The sequence below is a fragment of the Ceratotherium simum genome, chromosome 3 (genome assembly GCF_057802395.1).
Source record: "Ceratotherium simum simum isolate JZ-2026a chromosome 3, ASM5780239v1, whole genome shotgun sequence".
Taxonomy (NCBI): Eukaryota; Metazoa; Chordata; class Mammalia; order Perissodactyla; family Rhinocerotidae; genus Ceratotherium; species Ceratotherium simum.
Genome location: NC_141902.1, coordinates 8425104 through 8445653, shown reverse-complemented (window position 1 = coordinate 8445653; position 20550 = coordinate 8425104).

Genomic DNA, 20550 nt, shown 5'->3' with positions numbered 1-20550 from the left:
TCAGTTTGCTCCTTCTATGCTAAGTCCTGGGGGAATAGCTGGCTAAGAACTGTTTCTTTGTTTGTTACAGATTGTGGGATCAGTAAACACAAGCCCCTCCCTCCATCAAAGCCAGGTGATAGAAAGGCACATCCCCTGGTTGGCAACTGAAAAGGTGTGGTGCCAGAAGTGTGCACAAACTTCTTCCAGGGAGACACTGACAATTTGTTTGGACCCTTATCTTACACTATACATAAAAACTAACTCAAAATGGATTTAAGACTTAAACATAAGACCCAAAATGGTAAAACTCCTAGAAGAAAGCATAAAGGAATGCTTCATAACATTGGTCTTGGCAATGATTTCTTGGATATGACACCAAAAGCACAGACAACTAAACCAAAAATATATGTGTGATTTCATCAAACTAAAAAGCTTCTGCACAGAAAAGAAAACCATCAACAGAATGAAAGGCATCCTATAGTATGGGAAAACATATTTTCAAAACATATTTGATAAATGGTTAATTTCCAAGATATATAAAGGACTCTTACAATTCAATAGCAAAAAAAATCTAATAACTCAGGTTAAAAATGGACAAAGTTATTGAATAGACATTTCTCCAAAGTAGACATACAAAAGGCCAACAGGTATAATAAAAGCTATTCAGTGTTACTATTTCTCAGGTAAATGCAATCAGATCCACAGTGAGATACCACTTCATCTGTTCACCTGTTAGGATGAATATTTAAAAAAAAAATAAGTGTTGGTGAGGAATTGGAGTACTTAGAACACTTGTACATTGTTGGTAGGAATGCAAAATGGTGCAGCTGCTATGGAAAACAGTATATAGGTTCCTCAAGAAATTAAAAATAGAACTACCATATGAAACAGAAATCTCCATTTAGGGTATTTATCTAAAAGAATTGAAATCAGGATCTCTCAGAGATATTAGCACTCGCATGTTCTCCCAATAGCCAAGATGTGGAAACAACTCAAATTTCCATCAATGAGTAAATGGATAAAGAAAATATTATATATATAAGTATATATAAAAATATTATACAGACACACACTCAATAGAGCATTATTCACCCTTAAAAAGGAAGGAAATTCTGCTATATGTGACAACATAGGTGAACATGGAGGACATTATGCTAAGTAAAATGAGCCAGTCACAGAACAAAAAATACTGCATGATTCCACTTATGTGAAGTATCTAAAATTGTCAAATTTGTAGAAACAGAGAGTAGAGTGGTAGTTGCCAGGGTCTGGGGGAAAGGGGACATGAGGAGATGCTATTCAAATGGGTATAAAGTTTCAGTTATGCCAGATGAATAAATTCTAGATATTAGCTATACAATATTTTGCATATAGTTAATAATACTGTATCATGCACTTAAAAAATCTAAGAGGATAGATCTCATGTTGTGTTCTTATACTACATTAAAAGAATATTGCCTAAAACCGAATGCACAGATTAATATATACAAGAACGTGTAAAACTAGTGAAATCAGACTAAGATCATTGGATTGTATCAGTGTCAACTTCAATTTTTAACTAAGATAATAATGTACTTCTGTGGATCTAAATATTCTAATATAAGAATGTATTCATCATAAATTTTAAAAATATACATATGTATATATCCACATATCCGTGTGTGTGTGTGTGTGTGTGTGTGTGTGTGTGCATGCATATATATGATGCAATTGCTCCCTTACTGCTCTCATCTGGGCCATTTTAAACATGCAACTTATGTAATAATCTAGGAATGTGTTCCTAATTATGTCACTCTTGGGTTTGTAAACTTTTAATTCTTCACTAGATAAAGTCCAATTTAAGAAATCTGGCTTTAGGATAATTATTTCTTAAACTGACCTAACATAATTCTTGCTGACCGCAGGCTAGAGTGATAAGATATTGAGGGTGAGAGGCTGAGGAATTTAATCAGATATCAAGGTTGGGGGATTTTTAGCTAAACTGACCTAGCAGAATTATTGCTAAAACTGGATTAATGGGCCAAGAACAGAGGTCAAGGGTGAGGTCGAGTCAAAAATAGGACTCAGAGGAGCCTGGCTAAAGTTTGGCTGAGGAGAGAGTCTTTGTCAACTCTGAGACGGAAATCTGTGTGCCGAGTTTACTAGGGAGATCAATACTTTTTGTGACCAATACTTGTGGATGAAGAGAAACAAGGCAAGATTGAGCAGAGAAAAAAGAGACCATCACATGAAGGACTCAGCTCTTCACCTACAAAGCTTTGAAGGTCTAGATATGGATTTAGACTTTTCCTGGATACAGACTGAGAGGGCCAGGTCTTTTTACCCTCACCTCTTAAGTCTTAGATTCAGGCTGTCCCTAGAATGGGTCATGATTTGAGTAAGGCAGCTGTCTTCAGCAGATCCCACATAGGGCTGTCAGCCTGCAGGACTCTCAGTACCTGGGCAGAGATTTGAGGAGCACAGCACAGCATCCATTGCAAACAGGAGACCCGAGATGCTCCGCTTACTCTCTCCCTCGGATTGTGAATTAAAGACAGTGCAGCACAGAGACAGCAGCCTCTCCACTGATGGCTGGGTTATTAACAGTTAAATTGAGGAGTTAGCCACATTTTCCACCTCATGGCTTAGAAGAAAAAGAAAGCCTCTATTAGGAAGAATAAAGAATTAAATAAATGCAAAGAGGGAAGAAGAGCAAAGAGGTAAAGTAAAGGTCTTGGACTTGGTCAAAGTTTTTTCCTTTGGGAAAGGAAAATATCCAGTATTTTGTGATCTTTATATTCCAACAATGAAATTTGCTTTTTTGCCTTCAGTTTACAGGAGATTCTGTTACCTCCATATAAAAGACATTTATTTAATACAGACAATTAGCTCTGTTACTTTTTAACTGTGGAGCCTTGGGTATATTATTTAGGATTTTTAGACTTGAGTTCCTTATCTGTAAAACAATGATAAGGATAAGTACTTTAAGGGCAAGTACAAATTAAATATAAGAGGCCCTAAATGCTCCCTATTGAAAATAAGGGAAAAGACTCCCCTCTTTCCATTTTCTTAGGCTATTTACTTTAGAAAACTTGTAATTTAAGTTCTTTATCTGTCTCTTTAAAATGTATGTTAAGTCTTTTTAAAAGCTAAATAAGATTCTTGCCAGCTTTAAGACCCAGGAAGGTCTTTCTGAAGGACCTGGGAATGATCTCTTTGAAATGTAATCATCAAGAAAGCTAGTGCTCCTAGCTCCAGGTTTCCCTGGGTATGAATATGAGCATCACTTTGGCAGGGTCCCTAGTTCCAAGTTACAAAACTGCCCCATGTCATAAAGATGTAAGAAGTTTATTTTTCCCTTGGATAAACTCAATTAGCAAACACAGATGAGGACTCTAACTATCAAGCGAATTTAGTATGAACCGTGTGTTACAAATGGTGCTGTCAAGTCCTCTTACTTGAGGACTAGTTACCATTTATCTTGAGAACATGTGTGTATCTGCTAGGTTATCTACAAGGGAGAGATTTCTTTCTTTCTCTGCAATCTCCTAGCAGATTGCCTGTGATGCGCATCACATCTGCTTTAATGTTTTTTCAATAATAAAATTGTTTGCTCTTTCCCCTACCTTTGTTGAGAGGTTTTCTGGGTTTTGAAGAGATTTTGTTTTTATTATGTTTCCCCAACACTACTTAACTTTCAGAATTTTTGTTGTGGTGCAGATTATATAAGTAATTATATTATTATTATTATTATTATTATTATTAATTTTCTCTTGTAAATCAGTTTGAGAGAAGTTTGAGTTTCTGACTCATTTTTTAATCTCTAAAGATTCATTCTACTACTTATTATAACTCCTGAGTATGTATTTATTGAATAAATAAATACATACATTTCTTCTGAGAAGTTCAGAGCTGTAGTATTGATCTTTGCTTCTTTCTCTAGGCTAGAAATTCAAAAAGTGATAGCGAAATATCTAATAAATGAATCCCTGAAAACATAATAAGTTATTAATTTGGACATTAAAATACATTGACTCTATGCAACAGGTTTGTGGATATAAAGGCAAATAAAATATAAATCAGAAACTTTAAACTGGGCAGATACATGTGAACTAAAGCTGATGTCAACTCATGAATCTCGGTATGTTCTAGGGCCCCATAGGTTGTATTTATATATTCCTCAAAATATAAGCCTTCATTAATATCACCTAATCATTTAAACTAATATTTTCAAATTTAGGACGTTTCTAATGATTTCATTGTTTTAATGAGCCATAAAGAAAAAATTATTTCCATACTTTTCCCCATAGCCAATAATTATATATCAGTTTCTTAATGTGGCTGAAAGCTAGAACTCACCTGGACACTGATTCTTAAGCTTGTTAGGGAAAAGTGTTCTTGTCTATTTCACTGGATGCTTAGACTTGGCACTGAGCTCAGCATACTGATGTCGGCAAAACTGATGGTTGTTAACTGGACACACAGCATCTCTGCCTTATGATTCCCAGAAAATATATTTTAAGCAGAGTAGAGAGGCATATCCTCACATGTTGGCTTTTACTTCATTTATTGCAGGGTACAAGGTGGGATATATTTAAACATCTATATATATATTTCTGCAAATGTTCATTTACTGAGGAACTGAGCAAACCGTTACAAGTATTTGTACCTAGAGCTAAGTACCTTGGAGAGCATCATGACCAATTCTTTCAGAACATTATGTCATTAGAAATCATAAAACAACACTAAAATACGACTACTTTTATGACTAGCATATGTATTCCAATTTTGAAACTTCTCACCATACACTGAAGACTTACTTCCTTAAGGGAAAAAAAAAATAATAAGAAAAAATTCAGAGAAACTGAAACTGGCAATCTGCCATTGACGATTAAGCAGCTAATAACTATGGGGGATTAGAATTGGCCACCTCAAAATATGTCTCTGCCTGAAAGACCCTTTGACCTCCACTCCACTAACTGACTAAAACAGTTTGGGATGGGAGGCCTGCCCTCAGAACAGACCATCACTATAGACATCTCCAGGTATATGGAAGGGTCCTTGCTAAGCCCATTCTTAGTTCTGGTTACCCTGTGTAAGAGACATTTATATTTGTAAAGGAAATCTCCATTTGTAAAGGTATCTTCTTCCCTGTAGCAGGAAGAAGGCGGGGATGGCCTTACCTAGAAACTTATCAGAATGGAAGGGAGGACTTAAATCTGCATGATAAACTTACCCATTGTTAACTGTGCTGTTTGGGCAATATGCTATCTGACTCCCACTAAGTTCCTATAGATAATATCTCCCTGGAGCCTGGGTCACTATGGTAATGGGTGTCTGAGCTATTTTTTTCAGGAATTTGAACCCCTTGTCCACTTCAGGCCTGTTGAGACCACCAACCCACCAACTGGGCCCACGCAGACATGTGTCTGATAAGCGACCTTTTGACATCGGGAGGTTAAATCTCCACCTTCAGGGCATACTAACACCACCATTCTGTGAACATGTCCTACCTAGGAAGAGGCATGAAGCCTGACTACGCTTGTGCAGATCATCAATTACCTCATCTTTCCTCACCTCCAATCATTTCAGACCACCTTGCCCCCCACGCAATAAATATCCCTGAGTCCCTATTTTTGGGGAAACAGATTTGAGATTCATTCTCCCATTTCCACACTTGGCTGCCTTGTGATTAATAAGCCCTCTCTCTCTCTGCAATCCCATCTTCCCAGTGATTGGCTTTCTAGGTGGCGGGCAAAAAGGGACCTGGTGCATTAATAAACCTTTCAAGTCAAACCAACTTAGCTTTCATAGTTTTCTAAAAATCGGGTTTAAGCTTATGTGAATTATGGATTTCGGGTGATAATGCGTCAATGTAAGTTTATCAGTTGTAAAAAATGTACCACTGTGGTGGGTGACCTTGACAATGGGGAGACTATGCATGTGACGGGGCAAAGGGCGTTTGGGAAATCTCTGTATCTTCCCCTCAATTTTGCTGTGAATCTAAAACCGCTCTAAAAAATGAAATCTATTAAAAAAAATAAGGGTGGATGTTTTAGTTATCACCTCGAGAATTAGTTTATTTTCAATACACCTAACAAAAGCCCGAGGGCTAAGCTGATTGTGAAGATATTAGGAAAAGTGCTAAAATACCTTTAGGCAACTTGACAACTTTTGAAATGCTAATGACAACCCTTTCTGTTACCTTGGAATTTGTTCTTACTAAATTCTACACTCAGGTATGTAAAGCAACCATCTGGGAACACAAAAATATGACACCAAAATGATGCAAACTGTGTAAACAGCTTTATTCTGTATTTGTTTCAACTTTTTTCTATGTAGGGGGGAAAAAGGTAGAAAATCCCTATAAAACTAGCATTTTTAACATGTTAACAGACTGCACAGAAAGCTGAAGATGTAACCCATTTTATTTCTACTCTATCTCTGCAAAACCTAATAGCAACAGTGCTGTCTCAGAGGTGGCTGATATATTCTTGTCAGGGGACTCCATGGTATTTTTCACCTGACGCTTTGATAGTGATTCATAATAAGAAGTTTTAAGTCTCTGAAGACCTGGAGTGACACTGACAAGTTTATGAATACAGAAGTGAGGAACATGCCCTGAGTTTTATTATCTAGTTGGGGAATTCTTATCCAACATTGTTACTTTTATTATTACAAAAATCCTCTTTATTAGAAACAAGTCCTAAATAAATTTGAAAATATTGTTAAAATTTATTTTTATGGTTCCATCTCTTATTTATATTTTAGAATTCTAAGTGTTTAGGAATCCTTTCACTAACAGTTTGTGAGGCAGGGAGATGATATCACAAGTTTTGAATTGGGCCAATCTGATCTTGCATGTCATTCTAAAAACACTAGTTTTTTACCCTTTTGTCAGTTTTCTCAAAAATAGTTTTTGAACCTTGTATTAGTCCAGGGAATCTGGAGAATCTATCATCTATCTATTCTATCTAGAGAACTCATAATATCAGGTAGCATTACATAGAAAGATTACAATTAATAAAATAAAATAAAGTTTTAAAAATATCAGTATTTTTATAGTTTTCATTAATGTCCTTGATTTATATAATGGTATTTAGCTACTTTAGACATTTATCTGTAACATTGAGACATTAATAATAATGTGGAGGAAATATTGAATGTTTTAACTGTGCCAAAATTGTTCTACATTTACGCATATCTGATCCTCACAACAGCCTGTGAGGTATATACTATGGTTCCCATTTTTACAAATGAAGAAACTGAAGCACAGAGAGACTCAATATCTTGCCAATGCCACACAACTGCTAAGTGGTAAAACCAACTGAAATACTCGGAATGCAGAGCCTCATCTAAACCACTGCTTCACTGCTTCTCTGTAGTATATGTTCTGGTACTTCCCTATAATTATGGGACACTGTTGCAGTGCAGTGACTGTACTTTGTGTGTAGTAGCATTTTATAGGGTAAAATGTGTAGAAATAAGTAAAAATGCAGTCTTTTTAAGGCATTTTCAAACTCGTGGGAAAGGCATATAATAAACTATCTGAGATAATCATAATACAGCATAGAGTGGGGACACATGGAAGGGACACACTCCCTTTGATGTGTTGATGTCAAGTAGTCAAAAAGTTCCTAAGCAGCAACGTTTCCTTGTGGTGGAAATGGCTAGGTTAGCTCACCACACGTCCGTAGATTTGGCTTATAAGGGACAAGGTGCCCAAATGGATTTAGAAAGTTTATTACTTACGGCGCAGCAGGCAGCATGAGCTTATTTTTTCCCCTGTTTCCTCAATCTTGAAGTCCCATCGGGCCAATGCAGAGGCAAACTCAGGGGGATGTTACACACACAGTGGGTCTGTGTCACAGCTGAGGATCACTGAGCTTAGGAAATCTCAAATCTCACAAAAGGACTGCTGAAAAACATACCAACCCTCCCCTCTGTAAAGAGATGTTGTCTTCACTGTCCTAAATTATAGGCAAATCTTCAGAGATGGGAAGGGAGAGGTCTTGGTTATTCTTGAATATCTCCAGGAATGGAGTTGTTCTCTATCTGGAATTCAGATAAGTCTGAGCAAATTGACTGTTAATTCCTGGACATGAAGAAATGCGAGAGATTTGTGGAGAATTATATCTCAAAGTAGGACAATTCTAGACAGCTTTCACAGAAGAAATAAAAGCTAAAACTTGAAGTTTGTATGAAAGTTGTTCAAGAAGATAAAGGGTACTCACATTCCATCAAAAACACAGGGAGCAATAGTTTTGATATGACTGGAATATAGATGCAATGTTTTGGCAGATTATGTTGAAAAGGCATCCATTCATAGCCTTTTAGACCACATTAAAGAAACTAAAGAGTTTAGATGTGATCTTGAGACCATTAGAAGTCCTTTGAGTGTTTTTATATAAGGGCGTAGGTAGACAACTTTAAAGAATATAACTCTTTGGAAGTACAGCTAGTAAGAGAAAGCTCAAAGCTAATTTTGCCATTCTTCATAAACTTTGAACAAAATATAAGCAAACCTTACTGTACTCTCACCTTTATTTTTCCCTACTCTTACTTTCCTCTGATCTGACTACTTCTTTTATTCCTCCCAAACTTTGATACTAGACTCTAAAAGCCTTTTGTTTAATTGGAAACCAGATTTTCCAAACCTCAGTCACTCCAAAGGGTCCTTTTCTTCACCTAGCTCTCACTTCTCCCTCAATCTTCTCAAGGATGAATCTCTCGTTTCTCACACAGGGCTAGGAAGTAGAGACTACATTCTTCTCGATTCCCAGTGCTGCCTTCAAAATATAAAATTTGGTTATCCACTTTAACTGTTGCCATGTGTAAAATTTTTACATGTTTATGGAAGATTTTGATATATAACATCATTGTGATTCTCTATCTCAAGTTGTAATATTACCCCTGTTGATTTTTATGCCCTTACAGAAACTCCTACAGCATGGTAAATTCCATTTTTTGATTTCTTTAGATCCAAAACATTTCAGTTATACTTCATTTCAGCTACTCAAGCACATAGTTATATTATCCAAACATAACAACACCAGCAGTTGCTTCATCTCTGAAGTCAAACTGTCTAAAACTGCTGTGTTAACAACCTATTCCAATTGCACTTATTATTTCATTCTCCAGAGACCACCACTAACTTGATACCTTTGTTTTCTCTTAGTACAGTGCTCTCCTTGTCTTCAATTTCTTCTCTGTATAGACTAAACTCAAAGTACATAAGTTCAACTTTGATGATGTAAATGCCCCCAACTCTATTGTCCTCTTACCCTTTTTCACATCTGCTGAGAAAACACAGTCATAAATTTATCAACTGTTTGTCTTTTCTTATCCAGGACTATGAGTACTAAAGAAAATCATCCAAGCAAGTACATCAGGGACACTTTCAATTCATCGTGATAAATCTCATCTAGTTCCTAATCAATAATTTACAGAACCATTGATATTTAATTTAAAAGCTCCATGGGATGTTATATCTGAGGTCTTTGAACTAAGTCCAGCAAAATATCCATGAGAGTTAGCAAATATCCTTTAATCCATTGAGTATTTGCAAATTTGAATAAGAGGGATTATCCCTTATGAAAACCACATCTCAACACAACAATAGTTCTTGAATGTTTTGCATATTTATAGAAATAGTAAGAGCTGATATTAATAACAATCATAAAACAATTGGATGGTGGATGTTTAAAAGCCGAAAACAGGTATTTCCCAAGTTGCTAGCAATACAACCTCTATTATTTCAAATAGACTTATCTTGTCCTTTAGTGTCTCTGGACATGGCAATTCCTAGGCTAGTAATTAGTTATTCCTTGATCCAAAATTTACTTAGATGTATTTTCTTTCAAATATAATTCTCATGTTTGCTTTGGTTTGGTTTGTGTGTGTTTTAGACCCGGTTTTATATTCATATACTATGGTATACAGCTTGAATTTATTTAGTACACCTCTCACTAGTACCTTTACAGTTATTATTATGCCAGAAATGTCTACATTTTTCTTTCATTGTATATAAAATATCAGACGGTAGGATTCGTTTCTGAAATATTCTTTGATAGCCTTGCATTAACAGAGGAGTATTTAATAACTTTTCAAAAATGGTGATAATTTAAATGTATCCAAAAAATTCTGCTAACCTTGCTCTTATCTTCTTCTTCCACTACCCTTGTACATGAACACACAAACAAGCGTGTTTTCTGAACAGCAAAAACTCCTTATCATGCCAGCATAATACAAAGGAAGTTTACTTAAGTTCATCTAATATAGTAAGAGATCAAGACAAACTCCATCAAAAGAGTAGAATAGGGGCCGGCCTGGTGGTGTGGTGGTTAAGTTTGCGCACTCTGCTGCGGCAGCCTGGAGTTCGCAGGTTCGGATCCTGGGCACGCCCCGCTGCACTGCTTGCCAAGCCATGCTGTGGCGGCGTCCCATATAAAGCAGAGGAAGATGGGCACGGATGTTAGCCCAGGGCCAGTCTCCCTCAGTGAAAAGAGGAGGATTGGCAACAGAGGTTAGCTCAGGGCTAATCTTCCTCACAAAAAAAGAAAAAAAAAAAATAGAATAGACCTTCAGGGAGATTTAGACAGGGCACATAAAGATTCGCTCTTAAGAGATTAGAAACATTTTTGGATGTAGTACATAGTGACGCTTAACACATTTTTTCTCCCTTTCTTTAGATGAGTATTAATTTTTCGGTATGAATTGCTCAATTTGAAATTTCATTTTTTATACTTTATTTGTAAATGTCACACAATTTGCTAAAACTGAACCTTGTGAAGGCAGACTATTATATGGAAGAAATAAGCTTTATTCCTTGTTTGAATCAGAGCTAATCCAATGATTTTTTTTTTTTTGTAACTGCCATCAGCTTCTGGAAGAAATGTCCATTAAACTCTCATAGAAATTTACAGGTTATATAAATGGCTGAAAGAAAAAAATGAGACGCAAGAAAAGAAAAAAGGAAATAGAAATTTTTTTTCATAACATAAGGGAGGAAATTATCATGTTTAGTAAGTCATGTGGCCTATGGCCTGCACAAAAACATGCTTGGTGACTCGAGGCACTTTTTTTCCATGGTAAGGACTAAAGATTACATTATTAGTGCTTAAAACAAAAATTATTTGTTAAAATAACAGCTCTAACTCTCTACACTAACAGAAACTAAGAAAAAGCAAGTTTACTTTTTTTTTTGAGGCTAAAGCATTTACATTCTCTTCCTGTTCCCCTGAATGTTTATTCCATTCTCCTTTGTCTGCTCATTGCTCTGACTTGCCAGTGGTACAAAATAGACGCTGTGTTACGTACTCTGACCGGTCCAGTGCCCAAATGTTTAATCAATTTAGTTTCATATTTCTCCTGTTTCAAGTTTCCATAAAGGAAAAGTATGATTGTTTCACCTCCTTAATCTATTGGCCTCCTTTAGACAGGTATCTCCTTCTGGTCCAATAATACTCATAAATTGGTCTTCATCACAGGGTTCTTACCAAGATTAATTGAGATAATATCACTAAAATGGATCCCAAAGTGATTGACATTAAAATATTGTGGCTAGTATTAACACCAACATGAGTAATATTGGTAATAGAAGTAGTAAATGGAAGAAACTATTGGATGTAGGAAAGAAGGAAAATATTGAAATAGCCATTCAAAATCAAGAAGATAGAAAGAAAACCATAAAAGGAAGTGAAAGACATTAAAATTAAATTAGAAATAAAATATTAAAATAATTAATAAGTGTAAGTGCTAGAACATTGATAAAATTACTATCCTAATTACTACAAAAGAGAAAAACAAACATTGAATATAGGAAATGAGAGGGCAGATATAAACGACAAAAAATTAGTAACATTAAACAAATGTTCTTGTTTAAAAAATGTTGAAACATACTTTCTTTTTAAAGATGTGTGACTTTCGGCAAATCATTTATCTTTTTAAGCTTCACTTTCTTCATCTAGAAATGGACATATTAATGACAGAATTTTGAGCATTTTTTTCATATCCTAGATTATAATAGCTATTCAATATATTATAACTAGAAATAGTGTTACAATTTTTACATTTATTTATCACATTTTGTTAAATTACTTTGGATAAGTTTTTAAAAAACAATTTTATTGAAATATAGTTGGAATAAAATAAACAGTACATATTTCAAGTGTGCATTGTGAGAAGTGTTATGATTTTGTTAAATCAACATTTTTAAGTAGAGCCCTGAGGATCGGATGGTGAACCACAGTTGTCGGAAACGACTGCAAGAGAAATTGAGACAGAGAAGCTTATTACTCACAAGCTCTAGAGGAGGTACACAGCGTACCTGCAGGCGCCACATGGGGAGGCCAGGGCTGGGTGCAGACAGAGAGGCAGGACTCGGGGCACATGCCTTTATTAGGGTTTGTGGATGGAGTGCTTTGGTTCCTGGGGTAAGGTGGGTTGGTCAATTCAAACCAAAAAGAGTGGAATTCTGATAAGCTTCACAGGATCTTATCTCAGTCCTGCACAAGGGGAAGGTCCTGGAAGCAGGAGAGCCTGTTTACACAGGGCTGTTGGGGAAGCCATATCAGGAGCTTACTTATGACGCTGTGGGCTGTTATCTAGCACATGAGCTTGCATGAGAGGCTAGTGTCAGTTTAAGGCTCCCACGGACCCTTTGGCCAAACAAACTGGATGCTGAGGCAGCAAAACCATGGAGTAGCTTAGCTAAACTCTCAACAGTAAGTTATGACTTATGTCTACATCAAAGAAACCATCACCACAATCAAAATCCATCATCTCCAAAAGTTTCCTCATGTGCCTTTGTAATTTTTTCCTCCTCTCCCTTCCCTGAATCTACCTCCACTGCCAGCCCAAACTTATCCCCAAAACACTTTCTGTCACTAGATCTTGGTTTGCATTTCTTGGAATTTTATATAAATGGAATCATACAGTATGCAGTAGATTGTCTAGCCTCTTTTACTTAGCATAATTATTTTGAGATTCATCCATATTGTTGCACATTTCAATAGTTAATTGCTATTTATTCTTGAGTAGTATTCCATTGCACGGATGCCCGGGTTTATCCCTGCACGTGTTGATGGACATTTGGTTGTTTCCAGTTTTTGGCGATTATAAACAAAGCTGTAACGAACAATTTTTTTGTGTATAATTTCTTTGTAGGCACATATATTTTTATTCTCTTAGGTAAATATACAGGAGTGAACTGGGGTATATTTAACTTTTTCAGATTGCTAAACTGTTTTCCAGAGTGGCTGTAACTTTTTATATTCCCATCCACGGTGTGTGAAAGTTCCAGTTCCTTTATGTCCTGGCTGAAACTTGATATGGTCAGTAATTTTAATTTTAGCCATTTTAACAGATGTGAAGTTATCTCATATTATACGTGTGTTTTAAAGACTTTACTATATTAGTTTTAGGTTTACCACAAACTTAAGATGAAAGTACTGAGATTTCCATATACTCCCTGCCCCTAAACATTCGTAACTCCATCCACTATCGACATCACTCACCAGAATGGTACATTTTTTAACAAGGATGAACCTATAATGACACATCATAATCACCAAAAGTCCATAGTTTTACTTTAGGGTTCACTCTTGGTGTTGTACATTCCATGAGTTTGGACAAATGTATAATGACATATTCCATCATTATAATATCATACAGAATATTTTCAATGCCCTAAAATTCCTCTGCACTCTAGCCATTCATCTCTCCCCTCCCACTCCCATACCCCTGGAATCCACTCACCTTTTTACAGTCTCCATAGTTTTGCCTTTTTCAGAAGGTCATATAGTTGGAATAGTACAGTATGAAGACTTCTCAGATTGGCTTCTTTCACTTAGTAATGTGCATTTAAGGTTCCTGCATGTCTTTTCTGGCTTAACAGTTCATTTCTTTTTAGCACTAATATTCCATTGAATGGATATACTGCAGTTTAGTTAGTCATTCACCTATTGAAAGACATCTTGTTTGCTTCCAGGTTTTAACAATTATGAATAAAGCTGCTGTAAACATCTATGTACAGGTTTTTGTGTGGACTAAGTTTATACCAAGGTGCTCGATGGCTGGATCTATGACAAGACTATATCTAGTTTTGTAAGAAACCACCAAACTGTCTTCCAAAGTGGCTGTACAATTTTGCATCCCCACCAACAAAGTGTAAGAGTTCCTGTTGCTCCACATTCTTGCCAGCATTTGGTGTTGTCAGTGTTCTGGATTTTGGCCACTCTAACAGGTGTGTGTAGTGGTATCTCTTTGTTACCTTAATTTGCACTTTCCTGATGACGTATGATGTGGAGCATCTTCTCTCATTGTGGCTTTAATTTCCATTTGCTTAATGACTAATTACATTTAACATTTGTCCATATGCTTATTTGTCATCCATATATCCTCATTGATTTCCATTCATATATCATCTTTGGTGAAATATCTATCAAATCTTTGTTCATTTATTAAATTGAGTTGTTTTTCTTATTATTGAGTTTTGGCAGACAGTTGTCTGTATATTCTGAATACATGTTTGTTATCAGATATAATTTGCATGTATTTTCTCCCAGCTTTGTGCCTTGTCTTTCATTCTCAGAACAGTATCTCTTGAAGAGCAGAAATTTTTGATTTTGGTGATGCCCAATTCACCAATCTGTTCTTTTATAGATTACGCTTTTGTTGTTTTATCTTAGAAATCTTTGCCTAACCTAAGGCCACACAGGCTTTCTCCTGTGTTTTCTTACAGAAATTTTACAATTTTAGATTTTGTAACCGGGTTGATGATCTATTTTGAGCTAACTTTTATGTATTATATAAGTTATGGATCAAAGTTCTATTTTGTTTTAAATTTTGTTTTTTTGCATATGACTATCCACATTCCAGAACCAGTTGTTGAAAACTCTATCCTTTTCCACTGAATTTCCTTGCAGTTTTTTTTTTTTTTTTGAGGAAGATTGGCCCTGCGCTGACATCTGTTGCAAAGCCCCAGTGCATAGTTGTGTATCATAGTTGTAGAATTGTAGCTCTTCTATATGGGATGCCTCCTCAGCATGGCTCGATGGGTGGAAAGTGTGTTTGTGCCCAGGATCTGAACCGGCGCACTCCACCAAAGCAGAACACGTGAACCTAACTGGCCCTGAATTTCCTTGCGTTTTAACTGAAAATCAATTATCTGTATACGAGTGAGTCTATTTCTATACCCTACATTTTTAATCTATTTTGCTATATTCATGCCAAAACCACCCTCTTTTATAATGTCTCAAAATCAAGCATTCCTCCTACTTTTTCCTTTTATAAAATTATTTTGGTTCTTCAAGGTTCTTTGAATTTACATGTGGATATTAGAATCAGTTTACCTATTTCTATAGAAAAGCCTGCTAGGGTTTTGACAGGGATTGCACTGTAGTTTTAGGTCAGTTTGGTGAGAACTGACACCTTAACATTGTCTTCTCACCATGAACGTAGTATATTTCTTCTTGCATTTAGTTCTAATTTATTTTCTCTCAGTTTTTTTTTGTAGTTATCAGGGTACATTTTTGTTTGTTTGTCTCTTTGTTTCAGAAGCCTACCATCCCTGGAGACCAATTTCCTGAATTAAATCCCTTTGTTTTAAAATACTCAGAGTGGTTTCTATTTTCCTGTTTTGACCCTGACAGGAACACTCACCAAGTTCTCAACTCTGAGTTCTTTATTAATTAGAAGCAGCTTTCTGATTAAGTCAACCTGAGAAGTCCCCCAAAGTAGAAATCAATTTGATGGTTATAAGAGCAATGACCATAATAATTATTTAGACTTCCTTCCCGTGTAGATAGACTTATTCTGAGTTCAAAGGGACTAGATAGAAATTGGAGAAGAGAATGTAGGAGATGCACAATTCTTCTAGTAGAGAAAAAAATATATAAGAAATTACTTGAGTAGGTCATAGTTGTTTTATTCCTCTGTGACAAAGATTCGTCTTAAACACTAAGAAGTGATTTGCAATTTTAGGAAGTTAGAATAGCTGTGGGAAAAAATCTTTTCGTTACAGTGAGCGTTGGGCCTGAAGAGATGGCTACAATTTTGAAGGTTAGAAATGGAGAAAATACTTTTTAAGTCGATGGAGCTTTTAAGAAGCAGCGGACTATAAAATTTGAAAGTGTTTGTCTTGCCTTGTTTTCTTGGGGTATACTGTGGTCTAATGGGAGTTGAGGAAGGAATAGTGTGAGATCAGATTATGATGGACCTGTAATATTCTGCTTAGAAGTTTCATTTTATTCTGTATGTGACAATCAACCATTAAATGCCTTTGTGTGGAGTGACTAAATCAAGCATACACTTTCGGACCATTAATGTGGGACTATTATGAAGGATGAGAGAAGCAAGTACAAGCACTGAGTTGCGTGTCCTGTGAGGTACCAGAATTACTACTAACGAAGGGCAATGAGAAGGGAAACGGGAGCCTATCAGTGATTTGCTCCACAAGAGAAGGAACACAATACACGTAACTTGGACAGTACCTTGTTTTGCTATCTGGCCTCCCATTCTCTGAACTCCAGTAGAATGCTGAGTTTCTCTAATACGTACAAGAAATCAGGCTATCGTTAATCTGCCTCATTGTATTCTAATTGTATAAATATGTATAATTAAAAGTGATGTACTCATTGATGTATGCTTTTATTTAAACTGCACTAATTTAAAAATTGTGTATGTGCTTGGTAATATTAAATAGCTTAATTTCCTAAGCACTTGACAGCTATTTGGATATGAACCTATACTCTTATCCCAAATACTTAAAGCAGGCCTAAAGAAGTTGCATTGACAAAACCTTATTACAGTTTAAATAACTGTAAATTATAAATAACTGAAAATAATTTCTTTTGAATAGTCTATATTTTCAAACTTTTCAAAATTCTTTCCTTTTTTGGCTTCTAATTAGTATGAATTAATGAGGTTCTTGCTATAAAATTCATTGCAGTTTTCTCACTAATCAAAATTCATTCTTGCCTGCTATGATGGGGTGGTTTGGTTGATTGAATATTATGTTCTCTGGTTTCTCCACTCACAGGTCAATTAACTCCTTTGCTTCAACTCCTCTGTTTGGAAAATGGCTCTCTTATTGCTTGTCATTCAGTTTTCTCACAGGAGTGCTGTGAAGTATAATGAAGAAGGAAGTAGCACTGACAAATTGAAACTGAATGAAACTGAGAATTCAGGGATCTATGATTTGCACCTGGTCTTGCTAGTTCAAATGAATTTTGCTGTTATTTGTTGGAGAGACTGAAGTACCACCCGTGAGAGAAGAACTGAAAAAGGTAAAATAATAGCAAGAAGTAAAGAGTATTTAAATTGAGACACAGAAAGAAGATGATTTTGGAAAGAATAAAAAGAGTAGGGGGAGAAGTTGAGAAGAAATATCAGCAAATCCTGTAATTCAAGAGGGAGATGATAGAACCTGGGACTCGTTTTTCCTGAGGTACGAGTAGGCAAATCACAATAGAACTTGAAAGTAAGTAAGATGTGGAAAGAGCTGGCAGTGTAAGTGTGTGAAAAGGTACAATAAGCAGAAAGGTAGTCTTCCTAGTAACAGCTTGGCTACCTGTTGATTTTCTTCTAACCAGAGGCAAAAGAAGATGAGTTGAGGAAAAAAGATCCATACAGAGAGAGCATACAAGTCACCAGAACATCTAAAGGCAATCCTTTATGTGAAGACATTCAGAGGGAATGTCAGTGGGTGGACCCTTGGGTGATTGGAAGGGCATTAAGAATGCCTTTCACAGGTGCTAGGTGTGGGATAACATTCTGTAATATTGTAGAAATGTATGGATATGTTTAAAAGAAGTATTAGGAGACACATGATTGAATTTAAGAAACACAGGATTTTTTTTTTTTTATTCCAGAGACTATCTGCATTGGCATTAATATTGTTGATCAGGGCAGGGGCAAAGTGTCTTAACCTATTTAGAATTGTGTTGTTTCCTCAGATGACAACTTCCTATTTAAAGAGATCAACCTCATTGCTATTCATGAGATTTCCAATGTGATTATAGGAATATGAAATAAGCCTGAATAAGGAAGTTAATAATAACTCATTATTAATCCCTCTTTACTCTGGAGTAAAGAAAACCTGTAACAAGTATATTTAGTGATATGACAGCAGCCATAGATACATAAAGTGAAGAGTCAAGTGAATGTGCCTCAGACTTGAGTATAGACTTGTGTCCAAGGAAGGCAATACCGAAGAGATTTCTGTACCAACATATATTTGTAGCATTGAAAATGGAGAAAACTTATGTATCACCACTAAATCTCACTCAGATCAATTTGAAAAGTCATAGATTTATGTCAGACTTGATTAAAAAGCACTAGTAAAATATGAAAATTGTTTTATTCTTAAAAATCCATGCACTGTTCCTTAACAAACCCTAGGTTTGGTCCTATCAAGTAGGGGGAAAATTAAATGCGACTTATTGTCTTTATATGGTAATATCACCAGTTAAGCACTTTTAAACTAAAGTGCTTATTAGTATTTCATTTGGCAACCCTTCAGTGAGACATAATCGTTATTATTCTCTTACACTTTTACTTTTCACTCTTCCAAGTATTTTCTTTTTTCTGATTCCTCCTGTTTGACTCTCAACCACCAGGTGGATTCTTGCAATGAGGATAATAAAGCAGTAGAAGAAACTTCTTAAACAGCAGATGACTTGTCGGTAGAAGGCTCTTGCACAGCTTATCAAGGCCATTTCTTTGCTTCTCCAACTGCTGGGGTTGATAACTGCTCTTTCATGCTGCTGATGCTGCTACAGTATCAGCAGGCTGCTTTGGGGGTGGAATGAAGATGTCTCTGTCCTTGGTCTGGTTCACTAGGTGAACTCTGTAGCTGGGAGCATCTAATGATATAAACACGTTTTCAGCATTCGCCTTCACCCAAATCCTACTCTGGAGGATCTCTGAGGGCATTCATGTTTTTCTTAAGCTCTGGTGGCGATACCTGTCCTATCTCCTATGGATATATTTAGCATTGCTTTCCTGGGCAAATGCCGGGGCAAGCCCCCAAAATTCCTCCTCCTTTGCTAATTTTTGTTCCCTTCCATAGAAATATCGAGAATTGTTTCTCTTCCTCTCTTTCTTTGAGCCATGTAGGACCAAAATGGTTGTGTGGTGGTATCCCTTCAAGCTTAGTTATCCTTTTACATTCTGAAATCTCCAGATGAAAAATGAGCAAGCCCCTTCTCAGGTATTACTCCCAAAGTCCAGAAATATCCTTCTGTTAATTACTGTTCTTCTCACCAGACATACAAACACATTTAAGGAGAAAAACTTATTAAACCCCAAACTCTAGTATCCAGAAATTCTTTATCTATTGTGGTAGATAGTCTCAAAGTTGGCTTCCATGATTCTCACCTCCCAGTGTTCATGGACTTGGGAGATGCCCTGACCTTGCGATGGGACCGTGAATTGCTTCTAACCAACAGAATACAGCAAATGTGAGGGGATGTGTGTGACGGTGTGCATGTGACTACTCCGTCTTGTGAGGGGACTTTCTCCCTTACTAGCTTTGAAGAAGCAAACTGGCCTGCTGTCAGCATCCATCTGGAGAGGGTCATAAGGCAAGGAACCGAGGACAGCCTCTAACAGTCAGGAAGAAAGAAAAATCTTCCTCCAGCATGACACAGCTCTTTCTCAACTCAAGCCTCAGCTGAGACTCTAGCTCTGGTGGGCACCTTGATTGCAACTTCGTGAGATCCTGAAGCAAAGGACCAAGGTAAGCAGTGCCCAGAATCCGGACCTGCAGAAACTGCGAGATAATAAATGTGAGAGATGTTAAGCACCTAAATTTGTGGTAATATTGTTATAAAGCAATAATAACCAAAACATTGAGGAAACACTAATTTCTCTTCTCTAGCAAGCTTTAATTTTTTACTGACGAGTGAGAGATAACTAGTCTTCTTAGTTTGCCTTGACCCTGTTCTCCTCATAGTGACAAATTCTGCCCTGAGCTGTGACAAGAGTGATGGAGACAGGTGGGAAATGGAAATGGAAATGGTCTTGAGGGATGGAGAGAAAGAAAAGTGGACTATGTTGTAGTTAGATGAAAAAAGAAAACCGAACAAACAAGAGAGAAGGTTTTCATTTGAATCTGTAACATAGGAGAAACTATGGGAAAAGGAAAAGAAAACAAAATGAGGAAATGTCTCCCAAGAGTAAAATAATCAGTAAAAGAGGAAAATCATAAAAATAATTGTATACTATAAAAAGTATGTCTTTGGTTGATCCATCAAAGTAAATAAGGAAAGAGCAAGCAAGTGGGAAGCCACAAAACATCAAATCAGATGTTTTCAATGGAGTTATGAGGAACAGAGTTCTACTAGAAAAAAGTAAAGGTCAGAAATAATCAATTTTAGTAGGAGATATTGTTTCCAAAGGTAGCTTTTCATCCAATGAAAGAATATTTTTTTAAAAGTTTACTCCTACAGAAAAATAAACCAGATTCAGGAGGGCTTTGAAAGATAGGCTTGTCAAAACCAACCCAGGAATTGGTAAGTACCATTAAATATATTTTTCTTAATCCAATCAGTGAAAATGGAGAAGGCAAAAAACTGAAGTATGGAG